The sequence below is a fragment of the Bubalus bubalis genome, chromosome 9 (assembly GCF_019923935.1).
Source record: "Bubalus bubalis isolate 160015118507 breed Murrah chromosome 9, NDDB_SH_1, whole genome shotgun sequence".
NCBI lineage: Eukaryota > Metazoa > Chordata > Mammalia > Artiodactyla > Bovidae > Bubalus > Bubalus bubalis.
In genome coordinates this window covers 93,371,098-93,385,103 of record NC_059165.1, presented here as the reverse complement: position 1 = coordinate 93,385,103, position 14,006 = coordinate 93,371,098, and the positions used below count along the sequence as shown (strand labels likewise).

Below are 14,006 nucleotides of genomic sequence, written 5' to 3'. Positions count from 1 at the left end.
TTCTCTGGTAATGAGTGATGCTGAGCATTCTTTCATGTGTTTGTTAGCCATTTGTATGTCTTCTTTTCAGAAATGTCTGTTTAGTTCTTTGGCCCATTTTGTGATTGGGTCGTTTATTTTTCTGGAATTGAGCTGCAGGAGTTGCTTGTATGTTTTTGAGATTAATTCTTTGTCAGATGCTTCGTTTGCTATTATTTTCTCCCATTCTGAAGGTTGTCTTTTCACCTTGATTATAGTTTCCTTTGTTGTGCAGAAGCTTTTAATTTTAATTAGGCTCCATTTGTTTACTTTTGCTTTTATTTCCAATATTCTGGGAGGTGGGTCATAGAGGGTCCTGCTGTGATTTATATCGGAGAGTGTTTTGCCTATGTTCTCCTCTAGGAGTTTTATAGTTTCTGGTCTTACATTTAGATCTTTAATCCATTTTGAGTTTATTTTTGTGTATGGTGTTAGAAAGTGTTCCAGTTTCATTCTTTTACAAGTGGTTGATGAGTTTTCCCAGCACCACTTGTTAAAGAGATTGTCTTTTCTCCATTGTATATTCTTGCCTCCTTTGTCTAAGATAAGGTGTCCATAAGTGTGTGGATTTATCTCTGGGCTTTCTATTTTGTTCCATTAATCTATATGTCTGTCTTTGTGCCAGTACCATACTGTCTTGATGACTGTGGCTTTGTAGTAGAGCCTGAAGTCAGGCAGGTTGATTCCTCCAGTTCCATTCTTCTTTCTCAAGATTGCTTTGGCTATTCGAGGTTTTTTGTATTTCCATTCAAATTGTGAAATTATTTGTTCTAGCTCTGTGAAGAATACCGTTGGTAGCTTGATAGGGATTGCATTGAATCTATAGATTGCTTTGGGTAGTATACTCATTTTCACTATATTGATTCTTCCGATCCATGAACACGGTATATTTCTCCATCTATTAGTGTCCTCTTTGATTTCTTTCACCAGTGTTTTAAAGTTTTCTATATATAGGTCTTTTGTTTCTTTAGGTAGATATATTCCTAAGTATTTTATTCTTTTCATTGCAATGGTGAATGGAATTGTTTCCTTAATTTCTCTATTTTCTCATTATTAGTGTATAGGAATGCAAGGGATTTCTATGTGTTGATTTTATATCCTGCAACTTTACTATATTCATTGATTAGCTCTAATAATTTTCTGGTGGAGTCTTTAGGGCTTTCTATGTAGAGGATCATGTCATCTGCAAACAGTGAGAGTTTTACTTCTTTTCCAATCTGGATTCCTTTTATTTCTTTTTCTACTCTGATTGCTGTGGCCAAAACTTCCTAAACTATGTTGAATAGTAGTGGTGAGAGTGGGCACCCTTGTCTTGTTCCTGACTTTAGGGGAAATGCTTTCAATTTTTCACCATTGAGGGTAATGTTGGCTGTGGGTTTGCCATATATAGCTTTTAGTATGTTGAGGTATGTTCCTTCTATTCCTGCTTTCTGGAGGGTTTTTATCATAAATGGATGTTGAATTTTGTCAAAGGCTTTCTCTGCATCTATTGAGATAATCGTCTGGTTTTTACCTTTCAATTTGTTAATGTGGTGTATTACATTGATTGATTTGCAGATATTGAAGAATCCTTGCATCCCTGGGATAAAGCCCACTTGGTCATGATGTATGATCTTTTTAATGTGTTGTTGGATTCTGTTTGCTAGAATTTTGTTAAGGATTTTTCATCTATGTTCATCAGTGATATTGGCCTGTAGTTTTCTTTTTTTGTGGCATCTTTGTCAGGTTTTGGTATTAGGGTGATGGTGGCCTCACAGGATGAGTTTAGAAGTTTACCTTCCTCTGCAATTTTCTGGAAGACTTTGAGTAGGATAGGTGTTAGCTCTTCTCTAAATTTTTGGTAGAATTCAGCTGGGAAGCCGTCTGGTCCTGGGCTTTAGTTTGCTGTAAGATTTCTGATTACAGTTTCAATTTCCGTGCTTGTGATGGGTCTGTTAAGATTTTCTATTTCTTCCTGGTTCAGTTTTGGAAAGTTGTACTTTCTAAGAATTTGTCCATTTCTTCCAAGTTGTCCATTTTATTGGCATATAGTTGCTGATAGTAGTCTCTTATGATCCTTTGTATTTCTGTGTTGTCTGTTGTGATCTCTCCATTTTCATTTCTAATTTTATTGATTTTATTTTTCTCCCTTTGTTTCTTGATGAGTCTGGCTAATGGTTTGTTAATTTTATTTATCTTCTCAAAGAACCAGCTTTGGCTTTGTTGATTTTTGCTATGGTCTCTTTTGTTTCTTTTGCATTTATTTCTGCCCTAATTTTTAAGATTTCTTTCCTTCTACTAACCCTGGGGTTCTTCATTTCTTCCTTTTCTAGTTGCTTTAGGTATAGAGTTAGGTTATTTATTTGACTTTTTTCTTGTTTCTTGAGGTATGCCTGTATTGCTATGAACCTTCCCCTTAGCACTGCTCTTACAGTGTCCCACAGGTTTTGGGTTGTTGTGTTTTCATTTTCATCGTTTCTATGCATATTTTTATTTCTTTTTTGATTTCTTCTGTGATTTGTTGGTTATTCAGCAGCGTGTTGTTCAGCCTCCATATGTTGACATTTTTAATAGTTTTTCTCCTGTAATTGAGATCTAATCTTACTGCACTGTGGTCAGAAAAGATGCTTGGAATGATTTCAATTCTTTTGAACTTACCAAGCCTAGATTTATGGCCCAGGATGTGATCTATCCTGGAGAACATTCGGTGTGCACTTGAGAAAAAGGTGAAATTCATTGTTTGGGGATGAAATGTCCTATAGATATCAATTAGGTCTAACTGATCTATTGTGTCATTTAAAGTTTGTGTTTCTTGTTAATTTTCTGTTTAGTTGATCTATCCATAGGTGTGAGTGGGGTATTAAAGTCTCCCACTATTATTGTGTTATTGTTAATTTACCCTTTCATACTTGTTAGCATTTGTCTTACATATTGCGGTACTCCTATGTTGGGTGCATATTTATTTATAATTGTCATATCTTCTTCTTGGATTGATCCTTTGATCATTATGTAGTGTCCTTCTTTGTTTCTTTTCAAGGCCTTTGTTTTAAAGTCTATTTAATCTGACATGAGTATCCCTACTCCTGCTTTCTTTTGGTCTCTATTTGTGTGGGATATCTTTTTCCAGCCCTTTACTTTCAGTCTGTGTGTGTCCCTTGTTTCGAGGTGGGTCTCTTGTAGACAACATATATAGGGGTCTTGTTTTTGTATCCATTCAGCCAGTCTTTGTCTTTTGGTTGGGGCATTCAACCCATTTACATTTAAGGTAATTATTGATAAGTATGATCCTGTTGCCATTTACTTTACTGTTTTGGGTTCAAGTTTATACACCCTTTCTGTGTGTCCTGTCTAGAGAAGATCCTTTAGCATTTGCTGGACAGCCGGTTTGGTGGTGCTGAATTCTCTCAGCTTTTGCTTGTCTGTAAAGCTTTTGATTTCTTCTTCATATTTGAATGAGATCCTTGCTGGGTACAGTAATCTGGGCTGTAGGTTATTTTCTTTCATTACTTAAGTATGTCCAGTGCCATTCCCTCCTGACCCGAAGAGTTTCTATTGAAAGATCAGCTGTTATCCTTATGGGAATCCCCTTTGTGTTACTTGTTGTTTTTCCCTTGCTGCTTTTAATATTTGTTCTTTGTGTTTGATCTTTGTTAATTTGATTAATATGTGTCTTGGGGTGTTTCGCTTTGGGTTTATCCTGTTTGGGACTCTCTGGGTTTCTTGGACTTGGGTGATTATTTCCTTCCCCATTTTAGGGAAGTTTTCAACTATTATCTCCTCAAGTATTTTCTCATGGTCTTTCTTTTTGTCTTCTTCTTCTGGGACTCCTATGATTCGAATGTTGGGGCATTTAACATTGTCCCAGAGGTCTCTGAGGTTGTCCTCATTTCTTTTAATTCGTTTTTCTTTTTTCCTCTCTGTTTCATTTATTTCTACCATTCTATCTTCTACCTTACTTATCCTATCTTCTGCCTCCGTTATTCTACTGTTGGTTCCCTCCAGAGTGTTTTTGATCTCATGTATTGCGTTATTCATTATATAGTGACTCTTTTTTATTTCTTTCTTGCATCTTCTCAATCCTTGTCTCCAGGCTGTTTATCTGTAACTCCATTTTGTTTTCAAGATTTTGGATCATTTTCACTATCATTATTCGGAATTCTTTATCAGGTAGATTCCCTATCTCTTCCTCTTTTGTTTGGTTTGGTGGACATTTATCGTGTTCCTTTACCTGCTGGGTATTTCTCTGCCTTTTCATCTTGTTTATATTGCTGTGTTTGGCATGGCCTTTCCGTATTCTGGCAGTTTGTGGAGTTCTCTTTATTGTGGAGTTTCCTCACTGTGGGTGGGGTTGGACAGGTGGTTTGTCAAGGTTTCCTGGTTAGGGAAGCTTGTGTCGGTGTTCTGGTGGGTGGAGCTGGATTTCTTCTCTCTGGAGTGCAATGAAGTGCCCAGTAATGATCTATGAGATGTCAGTGGGTTTGATGTGACTTTGGGCAGCCTGTATATTGAAGCTCAGGGCTATGTTCCTGTGTTGCTGGAGAATTTGTGTGGTATGTCTTGCTCTGGAACTTGTTGGCCCTTGGGTGGTGCTTGGTTTCAGTGTACGTATGGAGGCATTTCAGTGATCCAGCAGATGTTGGAAATTTGATCTCTGGTTCCTCTGCCTTTCCTAAAACCAGCTTCCACTGTGGAAGTTCACAGTTCACATATTGCTGAAGACTGGCTTGGAGAATTTTCAGCATTACTTTACTAGCATGTGCTGCTGCTGCTGCTAAGTCGCTTCAGTAGTGTCCGACTCTGTGCGATCCCATAGACGGCAGCCCACCAGGCTGCCCCGTCCCTGGAATTCTCCAGGCAAGAACACTGGAATGGGTTGCCATTTCCTTCTCCAATGCATGAAAGTGAAAAGTGAAAGTAAAGTCGCTCAGTCATGTTTGACTCTTCGCGGCCCCATGGACTGCAGCCTACCAGGTTCCTCCGTCCATGGGATTTTCCAGGCAAGAGTAGTGGAGTGGGGTGCCATTGCCTTCTCCGACTAGCGTGTGAGATGAGTGCAATTGTGTGGTAGTTTGAGCATTCTTTGGCATTGCCTTTCTTTGGGATTGGAATGAAAACTGACCTTTTCCAGTCCTGTGGCCACTGCTGAGTTTTCCAAATTTGCTGGCATATTGACTGTAGCACTTTCACAGCATCACATTTCAGGATTTGAAATAGCTCAACTGGAATTCCATCACCTCCACTAGCTTTGTTCATAGTGACGCTTTGTAAGGCCCACTTGACTTCACATTCCAGGATGTCTGGCTCTAGGTGAGTGATCACACCATCATGATTATCTGGGTCGTGAAGATCTTTTTTGTACAGTTCTTCTGTGTATTCATGCCATCTCTTCTTAATACCTTCTGCTTCTGTTAGGTCCATACCATTTCTGTCCTTTATTGAGCCCATCTTTGCATGAAATGTTCCCTTGGTATCTCTAATTTTCTTGAAGAAATCTCTAGTCTTTCCCATTCTGTTGTTTTCCTCTATTTCTTTGCATTGATCACTGAGGAAGGCTTTCTCATCTCTCCTTGCTATTATTTGGAACTCTGCATTCAAACAGAAATATCTTTCCTTTTCTCCTTTGCTTTTCACTTCTCTTCTTTTCACAGCTATTTCTAAGGCCTCCTCAGAGAGCCGTTTTGCATTTTTGCTTTTCTTTTCCATGGCAATGGTCTTGATCCCTGTCTCCTGTACAGTGTCACGAACCTCCATCGATAGTTCATCAGGTACTCTGTCTATCAGATCTAGTCCCTTAAATCTATTTCTTACTTCCACTGTATCATCATAAGGCATTTGATTTAGGTCATACCTGAATGGTCTGGGGGTGTTCCCTACTTCCTTCAATTTAAGTCTGAATTTGGCAATAAGGAATTCATGATCTGAGCTACAGTCAGCTCCCGGTCTTGTTTTTTGCTGACTATATAGAGCTTCTCCATCTTTGGCTGCAAAGAATATACTCAATCTGATTTCGGTGTTGACCAAATGGTGATGTCCATGTGTAGAGTCTTCTCTTGTGTTGTTGGAAGAGGGTGTTTGCTATGACCAGTGAGTTCTCTTGGCAAAACTCTATTAGCTTTTGCCCTGCTTCATTCCGTATTCCAAGGCCAAATTTGCCTGTTACTCCAGGTGTTTCTTGACTTCCTACTTTTACATTCCAGTCCCCTATAATGAAAAGGACATCTTTTTTGGGTGTTAGTTCTAAAAGGTCTTGTAGGTCTTCATAGAACCGTTCAGCTTCTTCAGCATTACTGGTTAGGGCATAGGCATGGATCACCGTGATATTGAATGGCTTGCCTTGGAAATGAACAGAGATCATTCTGTCATTTTTGAGATTGCATCCAAGTACTGCATTTCGGACTCTTTTGTTGACCATGATGGCTACTCCATTTCTTCTAAGGGATTCCTGCACACAGTAGTAGATATAATGGTCATCTGAGTTAAATTCACCCATTCTAGTCCATTTTAGTTTGCTGATTCCTAGAATGTCAATGTTCACTCTTGCCATCTCCTGTTTGACCACTTCCAATTTGCCTTGATGCATAGACCTAACATTCCAGGTTCCTTGCAATATTGCTCTTTACAGCATTGGACCTTGCTTCTATTACGTCACATCCACAACTGGGTATTGTTTTTGCTTTGGCTCTGCCCCTTCATTCTTTCTGGAGTTATTTCACCACTGATCTCCTGTAGCATATTGGACACCTACCAGCATGGGAGTTCCTCTTTCAGTATCCTATCATTTTGCCTTTTCATACTGTTCATGGGGTTCTCAAGGCAAGAATACTGAAGTGGTTTGCCATTCCCTTCTCCAGTGGACCACATTCTGTCAGATCTCTCCACCACGACCCGTCCATCTTCAGTGGCCCCACACGGCATGGCTTAGTTTCATTGAGTTAGACAAGGCTGTGGTCCATGTAATCAGATTAGCTAGTTTTCTGTGATTATGGTTTCAGTGTGTCTGCCTTCTGATGTCCTCTCGCAACACCTACCATCTCACTTGGGTTTCTCTTACCTTGGACAAGGGGTCAAACATCTATTTCTGCTTTATTGACTATGCCAAAGCCTTTCACTGTGTGGATCACAATAAACTGTGGAAAATTCTGAAAGAAATGGGAATACCAGACCACCTCACATGCCTCTTGAGAAACCTATATGCAGGTCAGGAAGCAACTGACCAGCATAGAACTGGACATGGATCAACAGACTGGTTCCAAATAGGAACAGAAGTACGTCAAGGCTGTATATTGTCACCATGCTTATTTAACTTATATGCAGAGTACATCATGAGAAACTCTGGGCTGGAAGAAGCACAGCTGGAATCAAGATTGCCGGGAGAAATATCAATAACCTCAGATATGCAGATGACACCACCCTTATGGCAGAAAGTGAAGAGGAACTAAAAAGCCTCTTGATGAAAGTGAAAGAGGAGAATGAAAAAGTTAGCTGAAAGCTCAACATTCAGAAAACTAAGATCATGGCATCTGGTCCCATCATTTCATGAGAAATAGATGGGGAAACAGTGGAAACAGTGTCAGACTTTACTTTCTTGGGCTCCAAAATCACTGCAGATGGTAATTGCAGCCATGAAATGAAAAGACACTTACTCCTTGGAAGGAAAGTTATGACCAACCTAGATAGCATATTAAAAAGCAGAGATATCACTTTTCCAACAAAGGTCCATCTAGTGAAGGCTATGGTTTTTCCAGTGGTCATGTATGGATGTGAGAGTTGGACTGTGAAGAAAGCTGAGTGCCGAAGAATTGATGCTTTTGAACTGTGCTGTTGGAGAAGACTCTTCAGAGTCCCTTGGACTGCAAGGAGACCCAACCAGTCCATCCTAAAGGAGACCAGTCCTGGGTGTTCATTGGAAGGACTGATGCTGAGGCTGAAACTCCAATACTTTGGCCACCTCATGTGAAGAGTTGACTCATTGGAAAAGACTCTGATGCTGGGAGGGATTGGGGGCAGGAGGAGAAGGGGACGACAGAGGATGAGATGGCTGGATGGCATCCCCGACTCGATGCACATGAGTTTGTGTGATCTCCAGGAGTTGGTGATGGACAGGGAGGCCTGGCATGCTGAGACTCATGGGGTCGCAAAGAGTTTGACACGATTGAGTGACTGAACTGAACGGACCTGATGGAGGGGTTTGGTGAGCTCCTATGAATTAATGTTCCCTGGAGTCAGGAGTTCTCTGGTGTTCTCAGGATTTTGACTTAAGCCTCCTGCCTCTTGTTTTCAGTCTTATTCTTACAGTAGCCTCAAGACTTCTCCATCTATACAGCACCGATGGTAAAACATCTAGGTTCAAGATGAAAAGTTTCTCCACAGTGAGGGACACCCAGACAGGTTCACAGAGTTATGTGGAGAAGAGAAGAGGGAGGAGGTTAATAGAGGTGACCAGGATGAGAAGAGGGGGAATCAAAAGAGGTGAGAGCAAGCTACCCAGTGATCACTTCCTTATGTGCTCTCCACAGTCTGGACCTCTCAGAGATGTTCACGGAGTTATACAGAGAAAAGAAGAGGGAGGAAGGAGACAGAGGTGGCCAGGAGGATAAAGGGGGGAATCAAAAGGAGAGAGACAGATCCAGCCAGTAATCAGTTCCCTAAGTGTTCTCCACTGTCCGGAACACACAACGAGATTCACAGAGTTGGGTAGAGAAGAGCAGGGGGAGGGAGGAGATAAAGGCAATCTGGTGAAGAAAAAGGAGAGTCCAAAGGGAGAGAGAGCAGTCAAGCCAGTAATCTTGCTCCCAAGTAAAAATGGGTACTGAATATTGGGTTCTTAAAGGTACAAAATTGATAACAAATACCAAAAAGCAAAGATTAAATATCTAGAGTAGAGGTTGGATTCTCAAAAGTACACTAGTAAAGAAAAAAAACAAAGTCACAAAAATTATAATATATGAGATCCAACCAGTCCATTCTGAAGGAGATCAGCCCTGGGATTTCTTTGGAAGGAATGATGCGAAAGCTGAAACTCCAGTACTTTGGCCACTTCATGCGAAGAGTTGACTCATTGGAAAAGACTCTGATGCTGGGAGGGATTGGGGGCAGGAGGAGAAGGGGACGACAGAGGATGAGATGGCTGGATGGCATCACTGACTCGATGGACGTGAGTCTGAGTGAACTCTGGGAGTTGGTGATGGACAGGGAGGCCTGGTGTGCTGCGATTCATGGGGTCGAAAAGAGTCAGACACGACTGAGCGACTGATCTGATCTGATATATATATATATATATATATATATATATATATATGAAGTTTGCTTTAAGAAATAGGGTCTTTTTTCTCTTTGCAAAGTAATAGTAGGTTATAAAAATGAAAATTAAAGGAGTAATAGAGGACTTAAAAATAATTTTTTTAATTAAAAAATGATAATAGTAAAAATATACCTAGGACTTTCTCTGGAGGTGTTGCAGACAGTGTGGGGTCAGTTCATTTTCAGATAGTTCCTTGATCTGGCTTATGCTTCTCAAGATCTATAGGCCCCTTCCTATGTAGTCGGTGCTAACTACAGGCTTTTAATCTATTGCACCTGTCACTTCCAAAGCGGCTCCCTCTGTTTGTTTTAGCTTCTGTTTGCTGGTCTCTTCAGTGTCTAAATTCTGCCCTGACACAAGGGGTCGGTGGTGGTCACTTTTTCTAGGTTCGCTTGTTCAGTTGTGCTGTGGGGAGGGAGGAACACTGCAAACAAATATCACTGGTGTCTGTGGGGAGTGTTCACAGTGTTTCAGCCACACTGGGTTTGCCTCCCCCGCCCCACACTGGCTCCCGGCATGTGTGCTTTCCCAGTCTACACTGTTCAGGCTCTAGGTTGCTCTGCTGGGAACTGTCTGATGCGGGCCCTGGGTTGTGTGCACTTCCCAGGTCTAAGCCGCTCAGGTTCAGGTACTCGGGTACTCCACAAAGGCGCAGACTTGGTTGGGCCTGCGTTTTGTGCCCTTCCTGGGTCCGAGTAGCTCAGGTGACCAGGTGCTTGTCAAGCGCAGTCATGTCTTATTACCTCCCCCCGTCCCAGCCGCTTGGTTTTCTGGGTGTACAACGGGCACGCCTTCTCAGGCGTGCTGTGTATCTCTTCTGGGTAGCTGATCTCTGGCTGCGACCCTCCCGCCAGATGTCAACCGTCCAGAATCCCAAGAAGTTTTGGTTAGCAATGAACTTTGCTTGCAGTTTGGTATAGGATGCCTCTCTGGGGCCGCAATTGCCCTCTTCCGGCTATTGCTGCCCTCACCTGCCTGTCTCCAGCAGGGGATGGGCCCTGCCGCAGCTGGCTAGCTCTGCTCAGTCCTTTGTTCTGAGAGTGGGCCTGGTGGTGTCTTAGGTTAGGGCTTTTCGCGGGATAGGTATCCCACAGACTGGGTTGCTCTCTCGAGCTAGTTCCCTCAGATTGCCCTTGGGGCATTCAGGCCAGGTCTTTACCCTAAGCAATGCAGCCAGCACCAATCTGTCTAGCCCCCCCCCCCCTTGCTAGTGGGGGATGCCAGCATCTGGGCTGCTGCTCCGCTTGGAGTTTCTATTAGGCAGGTAATCTGTGGGTTTTAATTAATTAATTATTTTTTCTCCCGGTTATGTTGCCCTCTGAGATTCCAAGGCTCGCCACAGACCCGCCAGAGAGAGTGTTTCCTGGTGTTTGGGAACTTTTCTCTTTTTAAAGACTCCTTCCCTGGGATGAATCTCCGTCCCTACCTCTTTTGTCTCTCTTTTTATCTTTTATATTTTGTCCTATGTCCTTTCGAAGACAACGGGCTGCTTTTCTGGGCACCTGATGTCCTCTGCCAGCATTCCGAAGTTGTTTTGTGGAATTTGCTCAGCGTTCAAATGTTCTTTTGATGAATTTTTGGGGGAGGAAGTGGTCTCCCTGTCTTATTCCTTCACCATCTTCTGTGTCTTCCCTGATGCCAAGTCTAGAGCAAGGTGTTCAGGACCTGCTATGCCCAAGGAACAGATAAAGGACTTCTTGGTGACTGATGCACAGATGAAAAACTTAACATACAATAACAGAAGTTGTTGTTACTAAACCATGTCCTAGTCTTTTTCTGTGCTTCCACAAGCAGATCACATCTTCTTCAATTTGCCCATGCCTCCAGCTCTTTTGTAGTTTTAACTCTGCAACATCCATGGTGCCTATGTACAGAATCAGTTAAAAAGACTGTCAAATTCCTTTTCTCTTGAAAGTGAAAGTCACTCAGTTGCATCTGACTTTTTGCTACCCCATGGACTATACAGCCCGTGGAATTCTCCAGGCCAGAATACTGGAGTGGGTAGCTGTTCCTTTCTCCAGGGGTCTTTCCAACCCAGAGATCGAACCCAAGAATTCCACATTGCAGGAGGATTCTTTACCAGCTGAGCCACCAAGGAAGCCCAAGAATACTGGAGTGGGTAGCCTATCCCTTCTCCAGTGGATCTTCCTGCCCCCAGAATTTGAACCAGGGTCTCCTGCATTGCAGGTGGATTCTTTACCAGCTGAGCTACCAGGGAAGCCCCAGAGCAAACAGTTGACCCGGACATGATCAATTAAAAAAAAAAATTTTATTGGAGTAGAGTTGATCTACAATGTAATGTTAGTTTCAGGTATACAGCAAAGTGAATCAGTTATATGTATACATATACCCACTCTTTTTTAGATTCTATTCCCATATAGATCATTCATTACCGAGTATTGAGAAGAGTTTCCTGTGCTATACAGTAGGTCCTTACTAGTTATCTGTTTTACATACTAGTATGTATGTTGATCCCAAACTCCCAATTTATCCTTCCCTTCTTTTTCCTCCCTGGTAACTATATGTTTGTTTTCTACATCTGTGACTCTATTTTTGCTTTGTAAATAAGTTCATTTGTGCCATCATTTTTAGATTCCACATATAAGTGATATCATGTGATATTTGTCTTTGTCTGACTTACTGCATTCAGTCTGACAATCTCTGGGTCCATCCATGTTGCTGCAAATGGCATTATTTTATTATTTTTATGGCTGAGTAATATTCCATTGGATATATGTACCACATCTTTTTTATCCATTCATCTGTCAATGGACATTTAGATTGCTTCTACATCCTGGCTATTGTAAATAGCGTTGCAATGAACATTGATGCATGTATCTTTTCAAATTATAGCTTTCTCCAGATACATGCCCAGGAGTGGAATCGCAGGATTGTATGGTAAGCTATTGTTAGTTTTTTAAAGAATCTCCATACTGTTCTCCACAGTGGCTGTACCAATTTACATTCCCACCAAAGAGTGTAGGAGGGTTTCCTTTTCTCCATACCCTCTCCAGCATTTATTCTTCATGGATTTTTTGATGATGGACATTCTAACCAGTGGATACCGCACGGTAGTTTTTACTTGCATTCCTCTAATAATTAGTGATCCTGAGCATCTTTGCATGTGCTTTTTGGGCTATCTGTGTGTCTTCTTTGGAAAAGTTCATCTATTTTTCACCTGGTCCCAGGTGTATCTGAAGGATTACCTTTCGTCATTCTCTGCTATCACTTGTAGGGGGTGTTCTGGATCATCCCTGTGTTTTGTGGGTTTGTTGGGAGAGGGAGCTTGGGGAGGCTGTGCCACTGTGGAGAGGTTGTGGGTTACCAGGATGCCTCCAAGAGCTGGTCCCTCTCTTGGCTGCAGGAAATCATCCTGGAGCCCTGCCCATGATGCCTGGGGGGCATCTGCAGTGGCAGCACCGCACTCTGGATGAATTTCCTGCTGCTCTATATGGACCAGGCTGCTGTTGTGACCAAGAACTCCTGATTCATACAATTTCTTAAGCCTTCTGGGATGCAACTTGTGATTGCCAGGTAGGTCTCTGCTCACTCTACCATGCCGTGGGAGGTGTACAAATGAGAGATCTTTCAAGGACCCTGAGCAAAGCTGTAAGGCTCCGATCAGTGCACAACCAAGGGCCACCCCTCTATCCTGCCTTCCTTGAGGTTTAGACCTAAGGATTTCTCATCCACCAGTCCCTCAAGTGTCTCATTCACTAGGGATGCTCCATACCTCATTTGCTCTTTTTTTTTTCCCCCAAAAACACCTCAAATTTTACTCATGGTACAAAAGTATTTCATAAGCACCATGTTGGTAGAGGAAAACACACAGCCTATAGCTCATCCTTTAAAACCAGAACAGCCAAGTGAAAAGTCAGTATTTTTTTTTACTGAAAGTCAGTATTATTTTTACTTGAAAAATTAAAACACAAACAGAAAAAAAAATTAAGGTACACATTGGGAACGGAACTACTATGGTTTTTGTTTCTAGGGATGTGACATCCATGTTTTATAGTCAGTGATGTTCTACCAAACATTGTGCTAAACCAGTGTACGAAACCCAAGCAGACAGATGACCAGTGAGGCTGTCTGCTATCTCCTACTGGTGTTGAGGTCGACCAGTGGAACACTATCATGATAAAGTTATTTTGACAGCAGGAAGGGGGTGCAGAGGGCTTCTCTGGTGGTCCAGTGGTTAAGTATCCTCCTTGCAATGCAAGAGACACTGGTTCAACCCCTGGCCTGGGAAGATTCCACATGCCATGGAACAAATGAACCTGTGCACCACAACTACAGAGCCTACACTCTGGAGCCCACAAGCTGCAACCACTGAAGCCCATGTGCATAGAGTCTGTGCTCTGCAGCAAGAGAAGCCACCACAATGAAAAGCCCTCGCCATGCAATGAAAAGTAGCCCCCACTCGCTGCAACTAGAGAAAGCCTGAGTGCAGCAACAAAGACCTAGTGCAGCCAAAAAATAAATTAAATAAGTAGATATAATCTTTTTCTTTTTTAAAGAGAAGGAAATGCAGAGCCCTTAACGCAACAGAAATCCTAAAGAGCTGATTTACATAGAAAGCATTTTAAGCAAACTTGCGCAAACACCAACGTGCTTGAAGAAAAGGATGCCTTTTAGTCTACTTCCACCATGCATTCATTAGTGTCAGTACTATAGGACCACCTGCTTTACAGTAAAGTCATTGATGAGG

General features: G+C 42.0%; 1 pseudogene; it reads right to left on the bottom strand.

Moving 5' to 3' along the window:
* Window positions 1-12,500: 12,500 nt before the first annotated feature.
* Window positions 12,501-13,214, bottom strand: LOC112587073 (annotated as a pseudogene).
* Window positions 13,215-14,006: the final 792 nt, after the last annotated feature.